Here is a 21,762-nt window from a genome sequence, read left to right as displayed (position 1 = left end):
AACGCATGACTGGACCTTGTAGTGTCAGCTCCACAAGATATAATTGGCCCGGAATGAAATCAGCGATGAATCCACACCATACAGTGATGTAATCGGAATGCAATGTAGGGGGGAGGGGATTACACAAAGGGAGAAAGGCGGCTGCAGCTACCAGACGTAGCATCAGCACTCGCTGCTTTGCTCCATCCACTCGCTTTCTCCCCTTTTCTACCGCTATGCGCTAAGCTGTTCCACAGACTCCCGACTTTGCCACTTTTGCCTCAGAACTATACTAAACCTAATCTACCAATGAAAAGCAAACTGTTCTTGCCACTCCCCAATTTTGGCACCTTGCCACCCCTTGTTTTGGAACCCAATCGCCGCCACTGCCAACGACAATATTGACTCCCACAAGTAGCTGAAAAACAATAATACAGTAAAACCTCGTTAATCCGGACTAATGGGGGGGATAAGTTGACCGGTTTAACGAAAGTCCGGATTAATTTACATAACATAAAAGAACAGTAGAAAGTGCATTAAAACTCCGTTTATAGCAACAAAACAGATTTATTATGGTTTATTTAAAGGGTATAGACCTAAATACACTATACAGTACAGTAAAAAGTGTGCGGGAAACAGAATTTCATCAGTGGTTGACTGCCTTATATTTTGGAAGTTCTCTTGTTGACTTCTAGCCACATTTAAAACCTTGCATTCTGCTTTTTTTCCCCTTTTTGCCTTTTGCCTGTCCGGATTAAGCGGAGTCCGGCTTATTAAGGTTCGGAGTAATGAGGTTTTACTGTATTAAAAACACTGCCCTTGCACTAGATTCTCAGAATATAATAACGATTTTTGAAGATGAGAACATAAAATAATTTTAGAAGGCTCCAGTCCATCCGATCTCGCAGAATCGGAGCTCACGTCAACAACAATTAATCGCAAAGAGACATTACAACAATAGTTCAACAGTGGTCGATGCTCGAACCGTCTCCCAAAGTACAGCCATGAATTTGTCTGTTCAGGGTAAGGGGAGGATTGATCCTACGTAAGAAAAACTTCCTGTTTACATTGTTGGAGCGAAATTGTTGCCGCAAGTAGAGGAAAAAGCGATCGAGACAGCAAACTTTTCGATTCGAATCCTAACTCCGTGTTTACTGACGTCATTTCCCTATATCACGCCCCATAAATTACATTGGATGCACATAACACCCATTTATGGCCATGCTGCATGGGTCGTGAATGGAACAAAGAAATTCCCACAATTCTCCTTTTATTGTAAAAACTTCGGAAGAAGATAACGGTTTGAAGCGCTGAAATAGTTTCATAGTTAGGATCAAGGGTTCGCATTCAGGTGATCGCATGTTCTAAGCTCTGATGGGTCATCTGAGTTCTTATACCATACTCCGTCAAAGGAGCCTGTGCAGCAAGCGATCGAAAACAAGTATCTGCGCAAATAGTCACAGGGCTCGACCAATGGATGCGCGAAAGGAATGAGATTGTATGCAGGGGAATACGCTACTAGTTAGTAGACGTTTACAGCAACGCGCTCAGATTTGAATCTCCCACTCGCTTTCTCCCCTTCCATACCGTTATGCGCTGTCTTGCTCCACTACACCTGGGACAGACTGTTTCAAAATTAAGGATTACGGTAGGTAGGAAAACTTTCTCTTCTCACCGTGCCTTGAAGGAACTTAGGCCACACACATTCTTGATCTCTGCCACTTCTAAAGATGATGTGGCTTGCACCACAGACCGTCTCAACTCCCAGGGTTGTCCTCAGGTAGCCATATATTAGAGGCGTGAACGAGAAAACCGTCTGATTTCCAACACGGGAAATCCGGGTCTCCCGAGTGACAGTCAGACGCCTACCGACTGGAGAGAAGCGGCTCTAATATTAAAAGGGTAATCCGTAAAAGGTATGCTCTATTTGAATGTGAATGTGAATTATGGTTTTTAAGTCCACTCTATACACAGAAAGGCTAATCGAGACTGGACCTACAGTTTAAAGTGGGATCCGAACCACTTTGCAATGTGCCACCACCGGGGTATCGAACCCATGACCCTTTGATTACAAGCCTACGATGTTACCTCAACGGCATCGGGGAGATCCATTATCTATTCCACTGGTACCAGAATTAATCAAATGCACACCAAAGTTAGTGTTGAGAATCGTTAAGCACCACCTCAACATTGAACCTTGAAGGAGCACCAGTTCGAGTGGAGATCTACAATCAAGCATCAAAGCATGCTGAAAATATAGTGAGACAGAAACATAAAAGATTGTGTTCAGTAAAACTATGAGAAAGTTACTTTCGGTAGACACGCTGTCGTAATTAAATACTTTGTGTGGAATACGATATGGTTTGAGGGAGCGAATGATATGATTTTTTTGGAGGGGGAAGCATGACATGATTTGTTTAATATGGAATAAAGAAGAAATCCCTCAACAGTGGAAAGAATCCATAATTGTTACTGTGTTTAAAAAAGGTGATAAAATGAACTGCAATAATTACCATTGAATTGTGAATAATGTTTTGTATATTATATGTTCAAATATCACTATGTTACATTATGCTATTATATTGACAATAGTCACTCATGACCTTCTGATGTATTCTTGTAAACATGTAAAGTTAATACATGCCACAGGCTATCGATGCAATGTGCTAAGCGAACACTAAGTTTTGTAATATGGTTTCTCATGCACTTACTCAAAAATTTGCATTATGGCCATATGTTACACCTAACTTCCAACACTGGGCGCTTGTTTTACAAATATTGATGAAAGTTGTTAGTGGCAGACGATTAATAACAATATGATATTATGTGTAAGAAAAAAAAACAATGTTTGTAGCTTTCAGTGGCAACGATTTTGAGCAGGGGTGCCCATCCCTCCCAAGGCCAATGGCGCATCCTACCAAAATCATGTCATGCTTCCCCCTCCAAAAAAATCATATCATTCGCTCCCTCAAACCATATCGTATTCCACACAAAGTATTTAATTACGACAGCGTGTCTACCGAAAGTAACTTTCTCATAGTTTTACTGAACACTATACTTGATCTGCCCCTCCTCCCTAAACAGGAAGCCCATCACGCAAGACCATCCCTAAAATAGTTGATGATAATCGAAAATATCGCTTGTCTTGTAATGCAGCTATACATAGTATAAAAGCTTCACATTCACCTCATAAAAGCGCCAAACACGCATCCTAGGAACAAATAATTGCGAGCGAAGCGAACAAGAAAATTTTTACATCCATTTCTTTGCAGACTTTCAAGAATATTAATTTAATAAGATGCCAATACTTTCTTAGTCTTTTCCAGCTTCTCCTTTGGCACGTTCGGGGTCGAAAACATGTAGATACCATATCGCTAAATACAGTCTCCAAAATTTAATATTAGAACTCTCTCTCCACTACAGAAATCACTTGACAATAAGATTTAACACTTTATCAAGAGCTTTCTATCTCCCCTTTAAATTTAATACTGAATCAATTTTAGACTTACTGTTGATATTGAAGAATGGACATTGCCTCCTCCAAAAAATTAATTCTCAGTCTCCACACCAGAATTTCCGCAACAGCCTAAGATAATAGCAATACACAAGAATTGGATATGCCTTCAATTTAATGCAGAAGTCCACACAGCAGAACCTTTAGTTCCAGAACCTAACTTGACTGAAGTTAAAGATGCTATTAAAAGGCTAAAGAATAACAAAGCACCTGGCATTGATTTAATACCAGCTGTGTTAATTAAATATGGTGGAAATTCATTAATATGTCAAATTCATAAATTAATTTGTTTAATATGGAATAAAGAAGAAATCCCTCAACAGTGGAAAGAATCCATAATTGTTCCTGTGTTTAAAAAAGGTGATAAAATGAACTGCAATAATTACCGTGGAATTTCTCTACTCTCAACAACATATAAAATATTATCTAACATTCTTTTAACAAGACTAACTCCATATGCTAATGAAATTATAGGTGATTATCAATGTGGATTTAAACGTAATAGATCAACTACAGATCAAATTTTTCACATCAGACAGACACTTGAAAAAAAGTGGGAATATAATCAAAATGTCCATCAGCTATTCATTGATTTCAAAAAAGCATATGATTCGGTCAAAAGAGATAAATTATATAGTATATTAGTAGAGTTTGGAATACCTAAGAAGCTTGTTAGTATGATAAGAGTATGCACCAGTGAAACAGAAAGTAAAATTCGTGTGGGTATTAATATGTCTGACAAATTTACAATTCATGATGGGTTAAAACAAGGAGATGCATTATCTCCATTGCACTTTAATTTTGCCTTAGAATATGCTGTAAGGAAGGTAAAAGAAACTAAAGAAGGACTAAAATTAAATGGTGTGACTCAGTTGTTAGCATATGCAGATGATGTAGACTTAATGGGTGATGATGTGAATACAATTAAGAATAATGCGAAAATATTTTTCAAAACTGCTAAAGAGATAGGTTTGGAAGTTAACAAAGAGAAAACTAAATATATGCTTACAGGCCGAAACAAAGTGTTAGGTAATAATCAAAATCTAATTATTGATAACAACTCGTTTGAACCAGTTTCCTAATTCAAATACTTAGGACTAATATTAACAAATGAAAATGATATTAAAGAGGAAATAAAAAGTAGGCTTAATTCAGGAAATGCATGTTACTTCTCTCTTCATAAACTTTTGTCTTCTCGTTTAATATCTAAGAAACTAAAAGTTAAAATATACAAAACCGTAATATTGCCTGTAGTATTATATGGATGTGAAACTTGGTCCCTTACATTGAAAGAGGAACATAAATTGAGAGTATTTGAAAATAAGATCCTTAGGAAAATCTTTGGACCTAAAAGGGATGAGGAGACAGGTGAGTGGAGAAGGTTACATAATTTAGAACTACATCATTTGTATTCATGTCCAGATTTTATTAGAATAATTAAATCAAGAAGACTTAGGTGGGCAGGCCATGTGGCACGAATGGGAGAGGAAAGAGGAGTTTACAGGATTCTTGTTGGGAAACCTGATGGTAAGAGACCTGTAGGAAGGCCAAGACGAAGATTGAGGGACAACGTTGAGATGGACCTAAGGGAAATCGGTAGGGATGGAAAAGAGTATACAGAACTTGCTCAATATAGGGAAAGATGGAACGCCTGTGTTGCTGCAGCCATGAACCTTCGTGTTTAAGAAGGCTAGGGAGTTAGTTAGTTCAATTTAATGCTCATTCCCCCTCTAACTAAAACTCCGGCCATAATCTAAGACCTGGAGTTGGATACTGTCACCCCCAAAATTTAATTCAGAATCCCCCCAGAACCCACATGTCAATTAAGGCCTAATATGTAAACGTTTGATATCTCCGCCCCCTCCCTTTCGATAATACCCTTAAACACTTTCTTTTCTTCATCTAATGTGTTAAATATGGTGCATTTAAGGTGTAAAACCTTTACATATATTTTCGAAAAAGATATAAATGTATAATTTTATATTATTTGAAGGGGAAAAATCCCCTCCTAAAATTTCGATGGTGCAGTCTGCGCCATGATACCCCCAAGTGGGCACCCCTGATTTTGAGGGCGTAGGGGCAGTTGCCCCCCCCACTACGGCCTCTTAATGCTAAACCTTATCTACCAAGAGAAAATAAACTGTCCTTGCCCTCCAGTGTTGGCACCGAATCTCCGCTACTGAGAGAGACATATCATTTTCTTACGGATAGATGGCGCATCAACGAAGGGATGGGCTCTACAAAAACCTTCGAATTGCCACGTGATCAAAAACTGTCGATTTCACACGCTAATGTACTTTGAATATTCTCTCAAAAACATGTATACATTCAGTTATTCTTGGTGATATTATACATGCTATACATGATATTATACATGATATTATATATGTATTAAGTTATTAAATCATATAAATATGATTTCTTCCCATTATTTTTATGCATTACTGCTACTGTTCCATACTTTCCAGTACCATATAGCTACGTGGGTTCTTAGGCCCAATTCCATAAGACTATTTGGGCATGATATTTTGCTATTCAAAATACAGGGTGAATCAAATATCTCTTGACATTTTCATCCAAATGCACTTCATTGATAAAATTGACATTACTGCTGAAAAGTACCCTAGAATAGAAGACAAACACATTACATTTCAATTTGGTGGCCCTGCAAATCTAGGCATAACACCAACCTCTCTTGCGTAGAAAGGAACACATGCTCCAACATAGCTGCCACCATCTCCTAGTTGCTGTAGTTATTAGCTGTGTCAATTGCTCTTTGCCTGGTACACCCTAGACTTAATGAAATCCTAGACAAAAAGTTTATGGGGTCAGGTCTGGAGAACGAGTCGCCCAAAGTCTTGGTGAGCCACGGCCGATCCACTTATCGGGGAAGATATCAATGAGGTAGTCCCGAACGGTTCTTGTAAAATGGGGTGGTGCACAATCTTGCTGGAAAACAAGTGTATTTTATCCCATCCTGAAAACCATTCATTAGCGATATAAGAAAAATGTCAAGAGACTCTTGAATCAACCTGTATTATATATTAAGAGTTGAGTAAAAAAATCCTAAACCGAAAAATCTATTGGTTCGGATGAAATTCCGCCTTACATACTTAAGGGATGCGGTGAGATACTGAAATACCCCCTGCACACGCTGTTCAATCTTGTACTCTCCACCTCAACATTTCCAGATATTTGGAAATTAACAAAAATTACCCCGATATCAAAAACAAATAAGCAAAATGATGTAGAGAATTACAGGCCGATAGTAGTCCTGGCAGCACCTGCCAAGCTCTTAGAGCAAATTCTTTACAAGCACATTTCTTATCACATACGATCAGTGATCTCTCCTTATCAACATGGTTTCTTATGTAAAAAGTCTGTCTGTACAAAGTTATCAGATATCACTCATTTTATCGCAACCGCGATGGATAGCGGAGCTCAAGTAGATGTAATATATACAGATTTTTCGAAAGCGTTTGATACCGTAAACCATAGAATCGTAATACAAAAACTGAAATCATAAAATCTATCGAATCCGATGTTACAATTGTGTCAATCCTACTTAACAAACCGCAAACAGTACGTCACGTTTCAGAGAAATACTTGCGATATATTTGAAGCTACATCCGGAGTTCCCCAAGGCTCTAACCTTGGTCACTTATTCTTTCTCATGTACATAAATGATCTTCATGAACATCTGAATCAATAGGGTAAACTACTTTTGCGGACGATTTAAAAATATACAAAATAATTTGAAGTTACAGTGACTGCACCGACTTACAAGCGGACATAATCAGTCTTGTGGAATGGTGCGAAAGCTCACACAGAACCCAAAACGTGTCAACTGAAACATATATTTTGATTTCAATAACACGTTAACGTGCATAAATTGCAAATGATGCACCTTTTAGTGTGTCAAAATACACATATAAATGTATTAAATGGTATTTTTATGAGATGAAGAAGTTCCGTGTGATGCACTAAATAATATACATCAATTTGGAAGATCAGACAAGGTCATTTCGAAGATAACAAAATTACACATTTAGCTGTGTCAATTGATGCATTAAAAGTGAAAGTATATATGCTTAGTATATACATATGAAACAATATATATAATAATACGATGTAGAAGAAGCCGCGAGAGAGTCGCTAGTTCATTTATATGGAGGAACATTCCAGTACTATATGATTCAATAGTCCGACTTGTGTTTCTAACTCGGTGACTTGCTTCTGGATATGTGAAACACATGTAACTATAATATCATTTACATCTTCAATTAACTTCTAGCTTTCACACTGAGGTTTTTCTTTACTGCAACACAGTGTTAGATTGTGTCCAATTGACCATACACTGGCTAACAGAGAAAAATGGTATAGATATACACTTGTAACGTTATGTTTAATTCGATTTGTGACATAGCCGACCCCTGTGGAGAAGTGGTTAGTATATAGGGGTACGACGCATGGGGTCCCGGGTTCGAATCCCGGTCCTGGCATGGATGTTCTTTCTGAGAGTCCCTTCATCAATTTCATCATACCATCATCCATCATCGTCGTTGCGATTAGCCAAAAGTGGCAGAAAAGTGAGGCTAAATAACAAGAATAAAATAATAACAAAACCATCTGTGACACACAGTATACCCTGTCCCAACTATCTCTGGAGCAGGCGAACGAAAACAAGTCTCTACGCAAGTAGTGACGCGAGACGGCTCCACCAATGAACACGTGAGAGAAACGGGATTGGGTGGAGAGAGGGAAAGCGACTGGAGCTACCAGCCTTCTCAGTAGCGTGTACTGCTTCGCTCTGCCCACTCGATTTCCTCCCCTTCTCTGACGCTACAGCCTTCCTCCAGAGATAGTTGGGACAGGGTATAGACGGATCGATGACTGGTGGTTTTCCTCGGGCGTTATGTACGAATGCTGAGATGGTACATTTAGGGAGAAAAGTAATTATATCTACTTTTTTTGCCTCGTACTTCGACGGAATTTTTGGTAAGTATCCTGAATATCAAGCAATCCACTACACACATCTCTTTTAAATTGCAAAGAATTAAGGGATGCCAGTCGAAATATGCCATAAACACAACGCACGAAATAACTTTTGCCGACGTTTTACATTTTCATAATCCATCCAATTTAAAGGCACCACGATAATATTTATGCCAGCCTACATTTCCAATGTTTTTATTGTTACCTGGAATTAGAATTTCCACTCTTCCACAGCTGAATTAAGTTCGTTGCCAAAGAAACGAAGAAGTATTAAATGAATGCAGTTTGGTATTCAAAAATCTAATTATTTAAAACAGAGAACTAACAATTCTGTGATGTGCTGAAATTACCGTTAAAAAACATTAGATAATAAGATATGTAAACATGCACTGATTCATGTAATTTTATTTTCAACTGCAATGCAGGAGCGTTATTCGATTTGTGTTCAAATGAGTGAATTATATTCCTGATCAGGATTTCAACTCATGTCAATGTCTCCACGTGTATAACACTCACGATAGCAATGGCAACGTACATCGAATTTACTACGTACGCAAACAAATTAATGTTTTGGTATACGAGGCAGATGAAAGTTCAACTGATTTTAGAATCCACTTCAGGAAATGTAAATTTTATCATACTTTCTGTGTGTATAATATTCGATTGACCACTCTGCATTTTGTTTTTTTTTTAAAAAAAATCGAATTATTTCAAATGAATAAGTGATTCTGAAAGTATTTTGAGTACTGATCACGGAAATGACATCCATTTTTTCCAATCACGTCAGAATTTTTCACAATTTCACAATCAGAATTATCATATTCGCAATTACATTACATCTATTACCCAGCGCATTAAAATAAATTTATGCATGGGAAATTTAAGTTGCTTCCAAATGAATAAGTGATTCTGGAAGTATTCTGAATGCTGATGACGGATATGACATAAATTTATTCCCATCACATCACGACTTTTCTTTAGATCAGGATTCTTCCCCACGTCAAGTTCAGAACTTTATAACATTGCGTTTTGGACATTTTGTAAAGAAATGCTTACGAGAGTGGAACATACGTAATCAAAGTTTACAATTTTCATGTCAATGTGTCTTGTGACGATAGAAGATGGATTAAATGCTTAGTATTCTATGTGCATTTTTAGTTCAATATTGGAGGATTTGTATTCTAGAAAACTAATATTTAACCAACATCTAAACAGAGACATCTATTGAGGAAATAATGGAACCACACGTCTTATTATGAAATTAAGGCAGTTAATATGTTGCTATTTTCCGGAAAAAAAAACTAGATGTGATGGATAAAAATGGATTTCATTTTGGAATTAGCATTAATCAGAGACAACAGTCATCTGTGAGTCATCCAAACCCATGCAAGCCTGTCATTAATTAAGACCGCAAAGCAAAAGACCGAAACGCCTCAACAAGAGACCTTGATAGTTTTCCCACTTTTCATTGGTACTTTTTCTCCTTTAACTCACAGGGAAATCTGCATTGGCTCACGAATGACTGGCTACTCAGTTCACGTCTTGAGGAAAACTTTTTCCACCGTCTACTCACTGTAGATGCTTACAGAAATCTCGAGGGAAAGGTTTTCACTGTCTACTCACTGCAAATGCTGCCAGAAATGTTGATAGAAATTGTCTGACTGTCTACTCACTTCAGGTGCTAGTAGCATTCTTGAGGGAAACTTTCTCCAGTGGCTGGCTACTCACTGCAGATGCTGACAGATATTGAGGGAAACTTTATCAGTGTTTGGCTACTCTCTGCAGGTGCTGGCAGAGATCTTGTGGGAAACTTTTCCAGTGGCTATTCACTGCAGGTATTGACAGTGATCTTGAGTGACACTTTTCTATTTGCTACTCACTGACAGGTGTTCACTGATTACTCACTGCAGGTAATAGCAGATCTTGAGGGAAACTTTCCCGCTGTAGCCTGGTAAATATTTGGAGACACAATAACAATACTCTTCCAATACACTGGGTTTAAAAAAACTTAAACGAGTTCAAAATTCTTGAAAAATGTTGATTAGGTATAGTCACCGGCAATGAAAATGGGACACCTATATCCTGAAATATGCACTATCTTGCATAACGTTGTGTGCGTGGTCTAACACTATGTCGATGGTAGAACTTACCATTGGAAATTTTCTATTAAAATCCACTCTTCGCCTCATAGTTAGGCAACAATCTTTTTTCATGTTATCCACAGACAAGCTCCGCGAATTTTGTCTGCGAGGATCATCTTATGTGCTGAAAATAGTCTTTCAACAAAAACATAGTCAGTGGTGCAAACCTCAATGCCGAAATGTTATTTTGCAAGGCGTGAATGCCACAAAGCACCGAAGTGACGCGAAAGTGAGCAAGACCACACAGATCAGACCACTTTGGATTGTATAGGTAACAGTGGCACCAGACATTTTGCTTTGTTTAGAGCTTTGAAAAATCACCATGGACTTGGAGGAAGGGAAATCGACAGAGAGTACGTTACAAACACGTTCGTCATTGATTTTTTTCGTGACCAAACAAAGCAAATGCCTCTGTGTGACAATAAAAATCCCGTAAAACCTTTAAAAATAAATAAAAACCTAAGAAAAGGCTTGATTTAGGCGCATAAACCTACAATAGGTTCTAACAGTCCAAATAGATTTTTTAGGCAATATAAGGCTGACATAGCTTATTATTTTTTACATAGATCTAAAGGAAAAAAAAATAGGTTAAAACCTAAAACCCTAATGACATGCTTGTTTATTGCTTCAAAATTGTTAGTGTGGAAAAAATGGGTGGGCACAGGAATTCTTAAGTAGCCGGCTACCCTCCGTAACCAACTTTTCGCACGTTACTGCAACAACAACTGCTTCTGAAACAAAATTCTAAACTAATTCTTGAGGGAACCCATCTCCCTAAGTGGATTAGAGATTGGGAAGCTTAGCCTAATGTGTATTGATGACAATTATAAGGAAAGGGGCTTATTGAATAGACGCACAAGGAAAAACTTGGTCGCCACTAATAGCACGATCCTTGATTTCTATCGGGCGTTTGATTAATTGTGGGAATTTGAAAAAAAGCAACTTGGTTCAAGGCACTTAGTGCTATTTACCGGTTCTTTTGAACCAAGCCGAGTTGACGGTCAGCAATATTTTTAGGGTCTCGTGATGGCGAAGAAATTGCAACAAAGCACTTGATGAAAATGGAATTTATGCGAATGGCAAAGTTCAAATTGTGGTCATTAGCTTTTCCCCATTTTTACCGTAATGAATACAGTTCGTATGGTCACGAACAAGGGCGAGGTTGTAATTTACAGCCGGCAGTAGAGCCTGAGGCAAGTTATAAATAGATGTGTGGCCTCATCTTCGATGCATGTATTCCAATACAGTCCTGGGTTCATGAGAGATCACGACACTGAGCTTTAGTATGCTGTTGTACTCTGCAGTTTTCATAGTAACCGTGTATTTCCAGAAAAATAACATTCACTTTATCGTAATCTTTCTTGCCTTGCATCGCTCTTCTGACACGTTTGACTAATCCTGGCGACGAGGACGAATGATGATTAACAGCGACGTTGCCAGAGGACTTTGTTCAAAAGGCATCTACTTCGGTGATTATGGTTCTTGAGAATATTTCATTCCTCTCTCTATCTCTCTCTCTCTCTCATTGTCTCCAAATTATATATTTTTCTATATCTTCAACTTTCTCTCTATTTCTATCCTCCAATCCCTCTCTTCCTCTCTGCCTGTGTTTTCCTTTTCATTCTCTTATCTGTTTTCTCTCTTAATCTCCCTCGATGTCTCGCTATCTCTTTTCTCTCCTACTTTTCCATTCTATTGATCTTCATTTGTTTTTATTTATTCCTTTATTTTTCTATCATCCCCTTTTCTCTTTTTCTCTTCCCATCCCCTTGTTTCATTTCTTTACGTTCTTCCTCTTACCCTTCTCTCCCTTTCTCTTGCTCTCCTATTGTTTAATTTCTTTACGTTTCTTTTCCTATTACTCTTTTCATTATTTCCTTCCCTTTCAAGGTTGAGACTTGCTAGTCCACGACCTAGAATCTCACAACAGGTCAACAATACACAAGTCCAGACTTGCATGTCCACGACCTAGAATCTCAAGCAATGTACAACAAGTCAACATTACACAAGTCCAGACTTGCATGTCCACGCCTTAGAATCTCACAATAGGTCAACAATACACAAGTCCAGACTTGCATGTCCACGACCTAGAATCGCACAACAGGTCAACAATACACAAGTCCAGACTTGCATGTCCACGACCTAGAATCTCAAGCAATGTACAACAAGACAACATTACACAAGTCCAGACTTGCATGTCCCCGCCTTAGAATCTCACAATAGGTCAACAATACACAAGTCCAGACTCGCATGTCCACGACCTAGAATCTCACAACAGGTCAACAATACACAAGTCCAGACTTGCATGTCCACGACCTAGAATCTCAAGCAATGTACAACAAGTCAACATTACAAAAGTCCAGACTTGCATGTCCACGCCTTAGAATCTCACAATAGGTCAACAATGCACAAGTACAGACTTGCATGTCCACGACCTAGAATCTCACAATAGGTCAACAATACACAAGTCCAGACTTGCATGTCCACGACCTAGAATCTCACAACAGGTCAACAATACACAAGTCCAGACTTGCATGTCCACGACCTAGAATCTCAAGCAATGTACAACAAGTCAACATTACACAAGTCCAGACTTGCATGTCCACGCCTTAGAATCTCATAATAGGTCAACAATACACAAGTCCAGACTTGCATGTCCACGACCTAGAATCGCACAACAGGTCAACAATACACAAGTCCAGACTTGCATGTCCACGACCTAGAATCTCAAGCAATGTACAACAAGACAACATTACACAAGTCCAGACTTGCATGTCCACGCCTTAGAATCTCACAATAGGTCAACAATACACAAGTCCAGACTTGCATGTCCACGACCTAGAATCTCACAACAGGTCAACAATACACAAGTCCAGACTTGCATGTCCACGACCTAGAATCTCACAACAGGTCAACAATACACAAGTCCAGACTTGCATGTCCACGACCTAGAATCTCAAGCAATGTACAACAAGTCAACATTACACAAGTCCAGACTTGCATGTCCACGCCTTAGAATCTCACAATAGGTCAACAATGCACAAGTCCAGACTTGCATGTCCACGACCTAGAATCTCACAATAGGTCAACAATACACAAGTCCAGACTTGCATGTCCACGACCTAGAATCTCAAGCAATGTACAACAAGTCAACATTACACAAGTCCAGACTTGCATGTCCACGCCTTAGAATCTCACAATAGGTCAACAATACACAAGTCCAGACTTGCATGTCCACGACCTAGAATCTCAAGCAATGCACAAAAAGTCAACAATACACAAGTCTAGACTTCCATGTCTAAGCCTCAGAATCTCACAACAGGTCAACAATACACAAGTCCAGACTTGTATGTTCACGACCTAGAATCTCAAGCAATTCACAAAAAGTCAACAATACACAAGTCCAGACTTCCATGTCCACGCCTTAGAATCTCACAACAGGTCAACAATACACAAGTCCAGACTTGCATGTCCACGACCTAGAATCTCAAGCAATGCACAAAAAGTCAACAATACACAAGTCCAGACTTCCATGTCCACGCCTTAGAATCTCACAACAGGTCAACAATACACAAGTCCAGACTTGCATGTCCACGACCTAGAATCTCAAGCAATGCACAAAGTCAACAATACACAAGTCCGGACTTGCATGTCCACGCCCTAGAATCTCAAGCAAAGCACAACGAGTCAACAAGACACAAGTCAAGACTTGCATGTCCAAGACCTAGAATCTCAAGCAATGCACAACAAGTCAACAAAACCCAAGTGTAAACTTAAATGTCCAGGACCTAGAACGTTAACAAGCGAACACAGTACGACAAAAGCCAGGTTTAGACTTGCAAGTCCCAGACCTCGAATCTTAAAATTACAAAATTTTGCTTCTATTTTCCTCGACGTAATATTACAGCAGCGGAGACATTCGACCAATTATCTGCCTTTTTCCATCTGAGACGTTTTACGATTGTAACGTTATTAAGGGAACGCGGAGGAAGAAACAATTCTACCCTGCGATAAACTGAGAAAATTGCTAGTTGCAGAGTCTTTCATTGCTCTTTATTACTCATAAACAGCGTTGGCTCTATTGTTGCGACAGGAAATGTCCTTGAACGAGTGTCCCAATTTTTCGGACGACATTATCGTGTTCCGTCGTGTGCTCGGGTCAAGTTTTTTATTCACGTTTAAGCGAACAGCAGTGACGTTTACAGGGCCTGGTAAATTGACGGACGTTAGACTTGGTGCTGTAGAGAGAGAGCGAACTCAAGATAGAATCTATCTTGATAGCACACCAGAAAGTGAGAATCGGAAATAAAAAATGTTCTTCTGGATAAGTGGAGACGCTTAAAAGCATGAAATTCATTATGAATAGTGGGTTCGGTACTGTAGCGAGCAAATCAGATGAGTATTTATTGTTATAGTTGTAGATCGTGTTCAAGGTCGTTGGAGAAGAAGGTCCACGGTCGGTTTTAATACTCGGGGAGGCATTCGAGTCGTTCCACTCCAGCTGATTTTGATTTTTCTCACTTAGGTCGCTTTTATATCACTGCGACGAGAAAGATGAGTGATGATATGATGAAATTGATGAAGGGACATAGAACAAGCATGCCCAGGTCGGGACTCAAACCTGTAATGATGCGATCATTACTGAATCCTTTTTTTTATGTTATAAATTGTGTATGGCTATGTATTCCTGTACTTTTGGGTTCTTGGCCGTTGGAGAGCGGTAAGTTTCCAGTAACGGTTTAGGTCATTAGCGGGGCCTATAAATAGGAAGGGCAGCGGAGCAGTGGGTCTCAGATGTTTGGCGGAGTACAGCAATGTAAGAGGTATCTTTTTCTCTGAGGGGTGCGGCTGGGCGAGCTTTCTTTCCTTATTATGTGAACCGACGGCGGGGATGTTAACTTTCTTTCTTTTAATACACACACTTGCTCTTTTCATATTATTCCAATAGTTTATTTCATGCGGGAAACCGGGTACACAACACACATACCTCCAGCCACCTTTTTTGGTACTGAGGGTTATATTTTTTTTTACTCGTGGAGCCAGTGGCTACGCGAGTCTACACACTCTCTTCTGGAAGGGGGGACAGGGTACACCGAAATGTAATTTTGTGAATAACGGCCAAGAATTAACTTCTGTAAATATAATATGAATAAACCTATATATATCTAAAAGGAAATGGGCGTTAAGCTGTAATTTGAAGAAGTACGTGTCTATTGCCTAAACTAGCATCCACAGAACTTCTGGTACTGCAAGTTTTGAACCTCGGGACAAGGATTCAAAAATGTATGGTTGTGTATATTGTGTATGTTGCTGAGAATCAGCTTAAAAGCACAAAATATACCGTTACAAACCCGAGACCTCTGACGTCGCATCGAGCTGTGCTAACCACTCCACGGGGACCGGCCGTTCCATGCATGTGCTGATATGAACTGACGGACATTGGAACTGACTAGACAGAGTATTTATATGCAAATGTATGTTGTTATTGAAAGGGCATATTTCAACAGCATCAGGTTTCTTATCGATTTTGACAAAAAAAACCTATTAATAAATAAGCATACTGATGAGCATAAATATTATGGCCATAAATGCATCTTTTGTTGCATTTTCCATTTAATAATATTTCACAATTTTTACTTGTTTTGGCTAATTGTAAGGTTCTCGAAATTGGAAATTATAGTTTGTATTACCAATCAAAGATGTGACTTTTATTTACCCCTTAGTAAATGTGGATATTACCATGGCTGCTGAGTCAAGCACGCTACACTCTGCCTCGGGAAAGTGTGATGCAGCGTCGCGTATAACGATAGAGAAGGGGAGAAAGCGAGTGGGTGGAGCAAAGCAGTGCATGCTGTCGCAAATGACTGGTAGCAGTAGCCGCGTTTTCCCCTCCATGCACTCACTTCCCTCTCATGCGTTCATTAGCCGAGCCCTCTCGAGTCACTTGTTCTCGCCCACCGTAGATGCACATTGCACTTCAATTAGTATGTCTCGTCCCGATTAGCCTTTCTGTGCATAAAGTGGACTTAAAAATTGAACCGAACTCGTTCGCCTGTTCTAGAGATTTCCGGGACAGCGTGCACACTGAAGTAGATACAGTCATTTAAGGGTAAACTCTTTTCCAATGATTATTGATGTTGTTGTGTTCCAAACGACGGCATTCTCCCAGTACAGATACATGAAGATGCATAAAGGCAAGGTAACGATAGGAGAACATTCTGCATTAACTTTTGAATAACTGAAGAAAAAAATTGCGAACTATACTTTCGAAAGTGTTTTTGAAAGATAAATCGAGGGAAATTTTACGTTCTAAAGGGATATTAAGGAAAATTTAACCTAAGAAATATAAAGTACGTATACTAGAAAAATGGGGAATTTTCAACCTGTGTAAGGGAATTCTTCCGAAATAAAGTTGCTATCACTGTTCGAAGGCGCGAGAGTAATCAGATACGCCCTCAAGGCTTCGTTCAGGTCCGCGAAGCACCCGCCGTGGAGGAGGGGATGTGAAAAAAGCACCGCTGTTGATCAATACACGTTGTCCCGCCTAGGCTATCGTTTCGCGAGAGGCGAAAAGTAAGTTACCGGGACATACGAAGAAGTCTCAAGCAAGACTTCCCTATAAGGTTTCACCACGAAATTTACTTTTAGAAATAGGGTCACACCAGCAAGAAACATTACCGGGAAGTGTATTAGTATTCACTGGAGAACACACGTTGCACGTACAGAGAACTACGGATTTTCATTGCATTTTATATGTTGTTGTGGAGTTTTAAGATAATACTGACGGAAAAAATAACTAAGGTAACGTAAAATCAAGATGCCACTGTATAAGATAGTAAATGGGATATACCGTATATCAATGCAAAGTTACCTGAAAGAACATCTCGCAACTTCATTATTAAACCTACTGAAAGAGCATTAAAGACAGAGAACACACACACACACATAGAGCGAGAGAGAGAGAGAGAGAGAGAGAAATTGAAATCCGAGCACAGAAATCGAGATAGAGAGAGAGAGAGAGAGAGAGGAATATAAATTGGAGCACAGAAATAGAGAGAGGGGTAGAAAAAGATGAGAAGGAAAACGTGATGCACAGGGAGGAGAGGGAAATAAAGAAGATGACAAAAATAAAGAGAGGAGAAAACAAAATACATTTGAGAAACAGCGAAACAAGGCAAACAGAGTGTAACACACAAACAGAAAGAAGGAGAGAAGAAGCATAACAAGTAGTTTGAAACATAGAAAGGGAGAGAGAGAGAGAGAGAGAGAAAGAGAATAACAAAAAGTGAGACGGCATAGAGAGAGAGGCACAGGGAGATAGAAGGAAAATTGAGACACGCACAAAAAGAGGGACAGATAGAAGAACGATACAGAGAGAAAGGCAGAGAGAGAGATGAGCGAAGAACAAAAAGAAAGACGCACCAAAGATTAAAAGCATGTAATCTAGAATTGTTCCCTAAATTCATAGGAAGTTTCTGAGGAAGAATATAAATAGAAGTACATATATCAACCCAGAAATTAAGCCCGGGAAAAGTCTCTAACCTGTCAACCGCTCAAGATATTATGCACCCAAATATATTCAGTACATTCCTCTGCATTCAATTCCGTTCAATACGTACTAAAGTCAATTAGGTGGATTACAATATGGAAATTGTAACCTGACATTCGACGTTAAAATTGAAGCATGACGAATGATTTAATATTCTTTATTCACTGAATGAATTGAATTTTACACGGCTACATTTGGAAGTTGAGAATGAATTATGATTGGATGAAATGGATAAAGGAACAACCACAAACGCACATGGAGAGGATAAAGAAAACAAACGCAAAGGACGATTACACTGGCTGTTGAAGTAAACAGCAGAGTCTGGCATTTGAATGCCAGGCTTAAATTTCTACGACTCAAACCCGAGGACTGTATATGAACAGTCTTTACCTCCTGATGTCGCAAACGCGATGTGAGTTCCCCTATACCCCAATATATGTGTTTTAGTTAGTTTTAAGTTCACTTTATGCACAGAAAGGCTAATTATGTGTCTACCGGGCATTACTAGGCGACAACTTCACCATTACTCCATCACGATTCCAAGTTTATGTGTTAATTGTGAGGTGTTCGTATATTCAAAGTGTTATAGTTATTCATATATTTCTACACTTCGAACGTTTGAGGTGTATCATAAGTGTAAAGTTACATTTTCTTCATAGTGGCCTGAATTACTTTTATACCTCATATATTGTTGTAACGGACAGGTAGAGAGAGAGAGAGAGAGAGGAAAGAAGGATAGATGTCCAGAAATATACAAATGATAAGACGGCAAAGATAGACAGAAAAATATTAGAGACAAATGTAGCGAAATAATAACGACAAAGAGAAAACTAAAAGTTAAAAGTAAGAGAGAGAGAGAGAGAGAGAAGAAGGAAACAAAGAGTATAACAAACAAACATACACAGAGAGAGGGAGAGAGAACAAGCAGAGCAAATAGTGTGAGTGACAGAAAAAGAGAGAGAGTAGACATCACAGAGAGGATATTGAGACTCAAAGAGATAGAAGAGGGATATAAAAAGTGCGGTACTCACAAAGAAACAGATGAAAGAGAAAACAGGGTAAGACAGAGAAAAAGATGAGGGGAAAATAGAAACGCAGCACAGAGAATAGGTGAACAAAGAGCGATACAGAGGGAAAGATGTAGAAGAGGGGAAACAAAATGTAAGCAGCACCGCAGAGAAGAGTGAAGCAATGAGTGAGACACACAGGGAGCGAAGAGGAAAACAGAGTAAGACTCATGAGATAGAAGAGGGAAAGAGAAAGAAGAAAATATTGAGACTAAAACAAGCACAGGGAGAAATATGTACCTAATTCGTTCCAGTTGTAGGCACGTACCTAAATGAAACTCATACATTTTAACAAATTTGCATGCAATACCGTTAAGGAAACCAGAAAACAAACAACGCAAATGCATTTAAAAACCCTAGCAAGGAACCCACCACACCCTGTTTCAGCGACCACACCTTTGAGCTTTGGATTTATCCTGGCGTCTCCCAACTCCACCTCCGAATGCTCACATGGTTCTGCTCTCCCAACAAACACAACGGGAAGGAGAAAAACTTGGTGGAAAATCGACCAGGGGAACGGAGACAGAAAGGCGGAACGTATCTTTTGTCCTTTGAATGTTGGTCGTCTCTCTCTTTGTTCCAAAACATCTGAACTCTTCTCCGGCCGAAGTTATCTCAGGATGCTTTTCCCAAGTCCCTGTTTACTGTGACTTGTATCCGTTTTTCCATGCCTGGATGCTGTATCCGTGGCAACCGATCTCTCGTGGCCAGTGAGATGAAAGAGCAGCATGCTTGCTTCTTGTGCCGCAGGACAGGGTCAGTTCTCGTTTGTTTCCATCCTTATCTCTTTCCTCTCTATCCCTTCCCTCTCTCCCTCTTTTTCTCTTCTTTCTTCATCTTTCTCTTTATACATCAGAGAGAGGGAGGAAGAATGATCTCCTTCTTCCCATTTCTCTTTGTTTCCTCTAGATGGAGCAAGAGAAATAGATAAACAAAGAGAAAGCAAGGAAGAAGGAAGAGAGAGAAGTTTTTACTTTTCTTTCACTCCTTTATTTTTCTTTCTTACCCCTCTCTTTCGCTCTCTCCCTCTCCCATGCACCTTATTTTTCTTTCCTTCTTTTTCTCTATGATCCTCTCTCTCTCTCTATTTCTCTCTCTTCTTTAGAGAGAGAGAAAGACGAAAAGAAGAGAAACTCACTTTCATCTCCTTTCTCTCTTCGTTTCTTCTTCTTCTTCTTCTTCCTGGAGAGGGAGAGACAAAGAGAAAAAAAGGGAGAGAAAGATAGAAGAAAGTCAACTCTCTCTCTCTCTCTCTCCTTTCTCTTTTCCTGAGGGAGAGAGAGAGTGTGAGAAACAGACAGAGAGAGAGAGAGAGAGAGATAGAGACATGTTCTTCCTTTTGCCAGAAACAATCCACAAATTCGACACTAAAAAGCAAATCCCATTTGCAATTTTGTTATTGGGATAGGGTAACTAATCTGGGACCATTATAAAATTCAAATATAATTCCCGGTTTTCAAGTCTAACTTCCAAAAAATTCAAGGCTAGAAGCAAATATTTTCTCTATTTCAAGCATACGAATTACCGCCTCTCTCCCCCCCACATACACACACACAAATATAGCTATTAACAATATAAAAGGTCTGTGTGATTTAATGTGTCCAAAAATTCAAATCAATTTAACAGTATATATATATATATATATATATATATATATATATATATATATATATATATATATATATATATATATATATACAAAGGGGGGTTCAAAAGTCCCGGAACGGTCACATATCGTGAGAAATACACATCGAAACGGAAAACGAAAAAAATACGTTTTTAATAAGTGTTAGAAAGCTATTCAATGATATCACACTTGATTCCCCACCTCCGCCCCCTATTCATGGACGTCCGCAGATTCTTTCCACGGAGGGACAATCAAAGTATTTTTCCATGGGGCATATTACCCCGATAACAATGTTGCCGCTCAAAAAGCAGCACTTGAATTTGAAATTATGGCATTAATGTAACTTACTATGACTGAAATCAAATTATACGTGTGATATATGCATTTTTAGTATGACATTCGTTTTCTAAAGGGGGAGGTATGACCATCCTTGCCCCCTTCCAGATGTCCGTGTCCCTACATTATCATACTTTCACCTAGAAATTTAGTGTAGAGGAATCTTATTGTCGTTATTAAACGATAGTATACTCTTAAATAAAATTAAGTATTTTCAATTCGATTAGCAACTACGGGGGAAGGGGGTGCAGTGGCGCAAACACAAGCGGCAATGGGCGTTGCTCCTCCCCAATCATGCACAGAAATCAATTCTAGGAGAGCAAACAATGAGGTAAAAGATAGCAACACTATAGCTCTTTTCAGTTGTTACGGCGTGCGCTCTAGAAGCTGGCAGGGGAAGTGGAGAGCGGGGAAACGACCTATCCAGCGCAACGAGACAGGCCGGTTAGAGAGAGAGACTGCAGCGTTGCCAGAGTAGCGGGAAAGGCGAGTTGAAATCGAAAGAACCATGAAATACAGACGTCCCATTGTTCGTGTATGGCCTGAGAATGCGT

General features: G+C 39.2%; 2 protein-coding genes across 3 annotated transcripts in view; both read right to left on the bottom strand.

The window, feature by feature from the left end:
* The window catches only part of LOC146003849 (inactive dipeptidyl peptidase 10), a 601,005-nt gene that overhangs the window by 481,255 nt on the left and 97,988 nt on the right, over positions 1-21,762 (bottom strand). The gene's annotated exons all lie outside the window — the stretch shown is intronic.
* LOC146003413 (uncharacterized) overlaps positions 1-21,762 on the bottom strand; it is a 62,203-nt gene that overhangs the window by 26,820 nt on the left and 13,621 nt on the right. The gene's annotated exons all lie outside the window — the stretch shown is intronic.

This window comes from Lepisma saccharinum, chromosome 20, assembly GCF_977018435.1.
Source record: "Lepisma saccharinum chromosome 20, izLepSacc3.1, whole genome shotgun sequence".
Lineage (NCBI taxonomy): Eukaryota > Metazoa > Arthropoda > Insecta > Zygentoma > Lepismatidae > Lepisma > Lepisma saccharinum.
Note: the sequence above shows the minus strand (reverse complement) of the source record. Positions and strands in the feature narration are given on the sequence as shown.